Genomic DNA, 8,779 nt, shown 5'->3' with positions numbered 1-8,779 from the left:
GAATAGTTCTACACTCTGCAGAGGTCGCACACTTGTGCCACAACATTTGATTACATCCGTCAGGGGTAAAACCCTGAATAATCGTAACTCAGTACGCGGATCATCAACCATTAACCTTTCACTTACACACCCTAGTATAGGCACCTCTCCCCATGAGCTTGGCCTCCCGGTGAAAACCAACTGTTAACCCGGGAACTGCACAGGGCTTGGGCCGGACATTCACCTCATATTCACGTCATATCATATCATCTCTTTTGTTGTAGAGGCAGCTTTCGGCATAACCCCGATGACGCTTGTTTAGAGGGAACCCATACTAAGACACATAAACTTCCAGTTAAGCCCTACCCATAATCAGGTATTGTGGGGGTACTTAATATTGGGAAGGTATCGCATCCAACTCAATCATCAGTTTTTAACCAAAGTCACCAAGTCAAACTTCAGTGTCATATTCACCTTCAAAATCTTTCAATGGAAATGACTAATCATTCCAAGGTTTTCACCATCATCATCTCATCAACACATGTTCCCATCTAGAGTAGTCATTTTAAAATTAGCACTAGCCACTATGTGTGAGGGGTGCTAAGTATTTGCTTTGCTTCTAGGCTAAGTTTGATACTCTTGTACTAACTCCAAACTAACCCAGTAAAGCATAAATCAACAAGTACTTTGATAAAACAAAAGTAAATAAAGCTTGTAGAGTAAAACTGGGAAATAGGATTATAAGCATAAAGTAAATGGGGTAATGCCTTGCTCATGGTGAGCTTTGCACTTTGCAAGAGTATTATCTTGCCTTGGTTGGAAAACTGGTCAAAGTGGTCTTCTTCTTCCTGGAAGTAGACCTCCTCCTCCTCCTGGTACTCCTCGGTACTAGCGTCTAAAATACGAATACGGTGTACACAATCATCACACCAAACTAATCTACTAAACTAATGCACAAGCATGGTTCACACATTTAAACTAGCATCACTATTTACTATTAAGTTGGTGGATGTGTTTTTCTTATTATTTAAGAAAAATAATTTCCTCTCATACTAACTTAAATGTTACTTTGAATTAATTAGAGAAATAATTTCCTCTCCTTATCTTATTAAGATTTAATTTCTCTTATGCATAATGTGTGACCTAGGTTGACCCAAGTCAACCTCTTCACACTTAGCATTTGGAGAAAAAGATTTAAATGAGGTGAGCACCTCATACTATTTAATTCTAGCATAACAAAGATTTAATATCACCACAATTCCTATGGGACCTAAATAACCAGAGTCTCCACTTCATTTGGAAATTGTGGTGACAAGATTTAAATGAGGGAAAATCCCACATAAGATTTATTAATAGTTTTGGACAATATCTTTGACTAGAAAATAGCCATAGGGCTCTTAAATCAACTAAACTATGATCATCCAAAGTAAGCATGGCATATTTTTGTAAAAACAATTAGTATAGGTGAAAAGTGAATTATTGGAGGTGGAATTTACTGAAAAGCATTTATGGTTGATTTTTAAGAATTATTATAAGGCAGAAAAGTCCCTGCCTTGTTTATTTTGTCATTTCATTTCTACAAAAGATCTAGGGTTCTAGTCAGTGGCAAAGTGTAGACCATTTCATAAGGTTTCCAAAAATATAAAGTTTGTAAAATTTGGCCAAGTAGATTTGTCACAATTGAATTTCAAAGTTTGCATCAGATTGTATATTTCATAAACTCGGAAATTCGAATTTGAATTGGTGGGCTCGCTGGGAAAAAGAGTTGGGCCGGCCCACTTCGCGTCCAGCGCGAGCAGGCCGTCTGACGGCGGGACCCACACGTCAGCGGGGGTTACTTACCGAACCGGTACGGGGAAAGAGAGGCGTTGGATCGTGCGATGATCTAACGGCCCAGGGTTGTCGTCTGCCGACGGCGAGAGGCGATGGCAGCGCGGCGGCAGCAGGGGTCGGAGCCGTCGTCGGAGCTCCGGCGGTCGTCGGAGTGGTGCGCCGCGTCGTTGTCGATGATGGGGAGGCGCCTGGAAGCAGCGGCGCGTCCTGGGGCGGCCTCCTTCTCCGGCGGGCTTCGGCTACAGTATGCGGCGGCGAGCTAGCAATTGGGGCGAGCGGTGGCTAATCGATGGAATTGAGGCGGCGAGGAGAAGCTGTGAGGTGAGGGAAGGTGGGGGGCGTGCTCAATTTGGGGCGCGGAGTGCCCCTTTTATAGCGGCTCCGAGCCAGGGCGGGCGGTCATGGTGACGGTGGCTCTGGCGCGCTCCCGTCGATCCACGGCGTGGGCGAGGTCATGGGCGTGTCCAGCAAGCTCGGGGAACGTCACGGCGAGCTCCAAACAGGGTTCGGTGGTCAAGCACGGTGGCGCGCGTCCACGCGTCCGTGGGCACCGTGGCGGACGGTCGTCGACGCGGTCGTCGTCCCACGGCGTTCCCGCGGCCTCGTGCGCATGTCCGAGCGATGCAGGGCACCGTGGTGCGTCTACCGGCGGTGAGCGTGAAGGCGGAGGTGACGCAGGGCGCGGGGCGGCCGACGCTCCGGCGCGTCCAGCGCCGGGCGCCATGCGCGCTCTGGCGCGGCATGGGCGTGCCTGGGCGCGTCTGGGCTCGACGTTTTCGACTAGCTGCGGTATAAATATTTGTCGAGGCAGTGTTGGGTCGTGCTCGTGTGAGTGAGAGGGAGGTGAAAGACAAGGTGATGCAGGCTGGATTGGACCGAGAAGAGGAGATGGCATGAAGTGGCATGCCATGCCACGGCATGGCATGGTTTGGGTTGTTTAATCCAAACCAAGTCCAGTGCAAGTGGTGAGGTTGATGTGGTGAAGTGAGAGGGAAGCTCCAGGGTGCAGAGAGAGCAAGATTGGACCAAGTCCAAGTAGAAAAATGAGGTATGGGCTTAAGTTAATACCCTGCCTGCAATGTGTTCGACAGAATGCCCGCAAGAAAATTATTTTCGAAATTTGAAATTCTTTTTGGTGGGTTGCAAACAAATATTGAATGAAGCATTTTGGTGGTGGTGGTGGTCAAAATGGAGTTGGTATGCAAAATCACATTTTGCATATGATCTTGATTATGTGAGAAAGTTCCAACTTTGCTTGCTTCCCATTTGAAATTGGTGATGAATTTGAGGGGGTGGTTTTGGGAAAAGTTGTAGTGCTTGATGTTGTCTTGGATGAGGTGAAAAGGTTTGACAAAGTTTAGAAGTGGAAAGAAGAGAACCAGGGGCTCAAAGTGGCCATCAGACTAAAAATGGCACAAGTGACCATATTGCATGTGAATTGGAATTGAGTTTGATTTTGGTTTGAGTTGAGTTTCTTCACTTCCAAAAGTATTTAAAAGTGTTTAGTAACCATCTTCAACCAATGGTGCAAGCCAAAGTGGTCTAGGTCAGGTATTTGCAAAAATGGCATAGGCCTTATGTGTGTGTAAAGTTGGTTTTATTATTTCTTTTCTATTTTCTTTTTATTTGACTTTGGGTGATCAAGTGATCATTGCTAGGGTTTTAGAGTGAGAGAGAACACATGAGCAAACATCATGGCAATTGCACACTCAAAATAATTCACAAGGTGATCTATATGCATAGACCTATATGATGAGAAAAAGTTTTTGTTTGCCCCAATTTTTGGATTCTTGAAATCTCTCTTGTTCATTTTGTTGAAACTTGGGATGTTACAAACCCTTCCCCCTTACAAAAGATCTCGTCCCGAGATCTAGAGAAAACTAGGTACTAAAGAGATTTGGGTATTCCTTCTTCATATCTTCCTCGCGTTCCCAGGTTGCTTCTTCTTCGGTGTGATTACTCCATTGTATTTTCAGGAACTTGATACTTCTAGTGCGGGTGGTCCTGAATGCTTCTTCAAGGATGCGAATAGGCACTTCGCGATAGGTTAGGTCCTTGTTGATATCAATGGCTCTGTGGTCGATGTTCTTGAATACTTCGGTCTTCTCAGGTACTTCTAGACACTTCCGAAGCAGTGAGATGTGAAACACATTGTGTACGGCGGACATCTCTTCCGGTAGTTCCAACTGATATGAGACTTCTCCTCGGCGATCTAGAATCTTGAATGGTCCGACATATCTGGGGGCGAGCTTTCCTTTAAGTTGGAATCTCTGCATTCCTTTGAGGGGTGAGACTTTGAGATACACAAAATCTCCGATTTCGAATGTCATCTCTCGGCGTCTCTTGTCGGCGTAGCTCTTCTGTCTGGATTGGGCGGTCTTGAGGTACTCACGGATCTTGTGCACCTTTTCTTCGGCTTCGCGGAGAACATCGGGGCCGAAGACTTGACTATCTCCGACTTCCGACCAGTTCAGAGGGGTACGGCATTTCCTTCCGTACAGGGCTTCAAAGGGGGCCATCTGTAAGCTGGCTTGATAGCTATTGTTGTAGGAGAATTCTGCATATGGTAGGCAGTCTTCCCATTTGGATCCGTACTCTAGCACACAGGCTCTCAACATATCTTCTAGGATCTGGTTGACTCTCTCAGTCTGTCCGTCAGTCTGTGGGTGGTATGCTGTGCTGAAATTCAGACGGGTTCCTAGTCCTTCATGTACTTTCTGCCAGAATCTTGAGGTGAATTGTGATCCTCTATCTGACACGATTGACTTCGGGGTTCCGTGCAGGCTGACTATTCTGGATATGTATAACTCTGCGAGTTTTGGGCCTTGGTATGTGGTCTTGACAGGGATGAAATGGGCAACCTTGGTTAACCTATCGATGACTACCCAAATGGAGTCATTTCCTCTGCTAGATTTGGGCAATCCTGTGATAAAGTCCATACCGACAGAATCCCATTTCCACTCAGGAATCTGTAAAGGTTGCAACAGTCCTGCGGGTCGTTGATGTTCTGCTTTGACTCGCTGACAGATATCACACTTGGCGATGTAGCTTCCTATCTCTCGCTTCATTCCGTGCCACCAGAATTGTTCTTTCAGGTCTTGGTACATCTTGGTACCTCCGGGGTGGATTGAGTAAAGGGTGTCATGGGCTTCTTGCAGAATGACTTGTTTCAAGTCAGAGTCCGATGGTACGCAGAGGCGTTCGTTGTACCAAAGAACTCCTTCTTCATCTACGGTAAATCCTGGTGCCTTTCCTGCAGCTATCTGACTCTTTATTCCGTCAATGCTGGCATTTCCCTTCTGGGCTTCCTTTATCTGGCTCACCAAAGTGGGTTGGAGTTCAATGCTGGCGAGGAATCCTTCGCTCACTAGCTCTAGTCTGAAATGTTCAAACTCTTGGTACAGGCTTGGTTGCTCTATTGCGATCATGGAGTTTAACTGACACGGCAGTCTGCTCAAGGCATCCGCTACCACATTGGCCTTGCCGGGGTGGTAGTGAATTTCCATGTCGTAATCCTTGATTAATTCTATCCATCTGCGCTGTCTCATGTTCAGCTCCTTCTGGGTGAAAATGTACTTCAGGCTCTTGTGATCGGAGTATATCTCGCATCGATTACCCATGAGGTAATGACGCCAAACCTTCAGGGCTAAAACTACGGCTGCTAACTCCAAGTCATGAGTTGGATAGTTCTGTTCATGTTGCTTCAGTTGCCTTGATAGGTAAGATATCACTTTGCCTTCTTGCATCAACACACATCCAAGTCCAGTCTTGGATGCATCACAATAGACATCAAATGGCTTGGTGACATCGGGCATGATCAAAATTGGGGCTGTGGTTAATCTGAGCTTGAGTAGCTGAAAGCTTTCTTCACATTTGTCATTCCAGTCAAATTTCCGGTCCTTCTTCAGCAGTTGAGTCATTGGCCTTGCGATGCTTGAAAATCCTTCAACGAATCGGCGGTAATATCCCGCCAATCCTAGAAATGCTCGGACTTCAGTCTGGGTGGTTGGGGCTTTCCATTCCTCAACGGTTTTGATTTTTGCGGGATCTACAGCAATTCCTCCTGCAGACAAGATGTGTCCCAGGAATCCCACTTCTCTCAACCAAAACTCACATTTGCTAAACTTGGCATACAACTGATGTTGTCTAAGGGTTTCTAGAACCACTTCCAAATGTTGCTCATGTTCTTCTTCTGATTTGGAGTAGATAAGGATGTCGTCGATGAAGACAACGACAAACTTATCCAGGAATTCCATAAAGATCTTATTCATGAGATTCATGAAATAAGCGGGGGCATTGGTCAGTCCAAAGGACATGACATTGTACTCATACAGTCCATATCTGGTGGTAAAGGCAGTCTTTGGAATATCTGTTGCTCGAATCTTTAGTTGATGGTAACCTGTCCTCAGATCAATCTTCGAGAATACTTGGGCACCGGTCAGCTGGTCAAACAGGTCTTCTATCTTTGGCAGAGGATATTTGTTCTTGATGGTGACATCGTTAAGCTTACGATAATCCGTAACCAAACGAGTGGCACCGTCCTTTTTATCCACAAACAAAACTGGTGATCTCCAAGGCGACGCACTTGGTCGAATCAGACCTTTGTACAGCATATCATCCAGTTGCTTCTTCAGTTCCATTAACTCTGAGGGGTTCATGCTATAGGCTCTCTGGGCTATAGGTCCTGTTCCAGGGATTAACTCGATGATAAACTCGATATCCCGGTCCGGGGGCATACCGGGTAGATCATCCGGAAACACATCAGGGTATCGACAAACGACCCTGATTTGATCCAGAGTTGGCTTGGCTACACTTTGATTGCAGGTGAATTTTCTTGGTAGTTTTTCAGATAAGTGTTCTATTATTATTCCGGTGCTACTTGTCATGGTGATGGCCTTCTTGGCGCAGTCTATCAATCCATGATGTTTCGCCATCCAGTCCATACCCAGGACTACTTCCAATCCTTTTGTTCCCAGAACAATCAAGTTTGCATAAAAGTCTATTTCATGGATTCTGATGGGTACATCTTTGCAAAATTTTCTAGCTTTAGTTGTTGATCCAGGTATTTGAACTACCATGACATGTTTCAAGCTGACTGGTTGAATCTTACTAGTGCATACAAAATCTTCTGTAACGAACGAATGCGATGCTCCAGAATCAAACAACACTCTTGCTGGTATTGAGTTAACAGAGAACATACCCAGCACCACGTCAGGTGCTTCCTGGGCTTCCTCAGCATTCATGTGGTAGAGGCGACCTCCGCGGTTGTTCGGGTTGTTGGGGGCGAACTTCTTGCCGGTGGAGACACGGCGTTGCTGCTGAGCTGGTGGTGCGGGGTTGCCTGCGAGCTTGGCGAGCCTCTTGGGACACTCATTGGAGTAGTGCCCCACTACACCACACTCATAACAAGTGATGGTGGTCTTGTCCGGCTTGTTCGCGACGGGGATTGCATTGCTCCCGGTCCTTGGTGCGGTGTTGGAGTTGTTGTTGCTATTGTTGTTGTTGGGGGCTCTCGGCGGAGCGCGGTTGAAGTTGTTGTTGGTGTTGTAGTTGCTGTTGTTGTGGTGGCCTCCTGGCCTGGGGTTTCCTCCACTCCGGTTCTGATAAACCGGACGTGACATCTGTGCATTGGGCTTGTTGGTTCTGAAACCTCCGCCTGAGTTGGGGCGGTACCTTGGGGCATTGCTGGGCCCACTCTGATTCATCATGCGGCGCTTGCGGTTCTCGCTGGCTTGGTGCAGTTTGCCTTCCATCTGGATGGCGGAGTCCACAAGGGCTTCGAGGTCGGCAAAGGGGATGTTGATCAACACAGTCTGCATCTCATCATGCAGTCCGTTCAGGAACCTTTCCTTCCTCTTCTCAGTAGTGTCGGTCTCATCCGGGGCGTACCTTGACAGTGTGAGAAACTTGTCGCGGTATTCCACCACGGACATCCGGCCTTGCTTCAGTTCACGGAACTCATCTCTCATCTTCTTTATCAGACCCGGGGGCACATGGTACTTGCTGAACTTGAGCTTGAAATCAGTCCAAGTCATGAACTGTCCCGCGTTCATGGCACGGGTGCTTGTCCACCAAGCTCTTGCTGGTCCTGCTAAGTAGTGCGTGGCAAACAGCACTTTCTCATTCTCTTCTACTCCAGCTACTTCTAGATTGTTCTCCATAGTTTGGAGCCAATCATCTGCATCAAGTGGTTCCTCAGTCTTGCTGAAAACTGGCGGGTTGGTATTCTGGAAGTTCTTGAGCTTAGATCCTGGATGATCATGGTGGCCTTGATTGTTGTTGACAAGCTGTTGAAGTGCTGCAATGTTGGCTTGCCTTTCAGCTCTTTCTCGCTTCTCTATCTTCCAAAGATAACTTGCAACATCTGCATCATAGCGTCTTGGTTCGTGTTGCGATTTGGAGGGGCCATCTGAGTATTGAGATTGATCATGAGAAAAGAGGGAAATTTCTATGGCTTGTTTTGTGGTTGAGTTCACAAGTTTAAAACTTGAAGTCTTTTCATGATGACACAAACATACATTCATTCATAGCAAACAACACACATTACAAGCTAACACACTAAGGGTTTTAAGAACCCTTCTTCTCCAAACTACGATACATGGGGCGGGATACAACTCACACCTACGATAGTGCATAAGTGAACTACTCCTCCTCCTCATCAACATCGATGGGGGTGTGGTCATCATCCTCGTCATCCAGGAAGTCGTAGTCTTCCCCCTCGGTGTTCTCATCCTCCTCGAAGTCGTCGTCGTCACTCAGGTAGTTGCTTCCTCCCTGAATGTCTTCTCCATCTTCCTCCATCTTCTTCATCTGCTCTTCTTGGGCCTTGACAGTGGCCTCAAGTGCTGCGATCTTCGCGCGGAGGCGGTCGATAGTGGCATCCTTCTTCGCGCGCTGCTGGCGGAGAGTCCTGCGGTCCTTGGCGAGCATCTTGATGCAGTCGCCTTGCTCGATGATGCGGGCGTGA

Source organism: Lolium perenne, chromosome 2 (genome assembly GCF_019359855.2).
Source record: "Lolium perenne isolate Kyuss_39 chromosome 2, Kyuss_2.0, whole genome shotgun sequence".
Classification (NCBI taxonomy): domain Eukaryota; kingdom Viridiplantae; phylum Streptophyta; class Magnoliopsida; order Poales; family Poaceae; genus Lolium; species Lolium perenne.
This window is presented reverse-complemented; position numbering follows the sequence as displayed.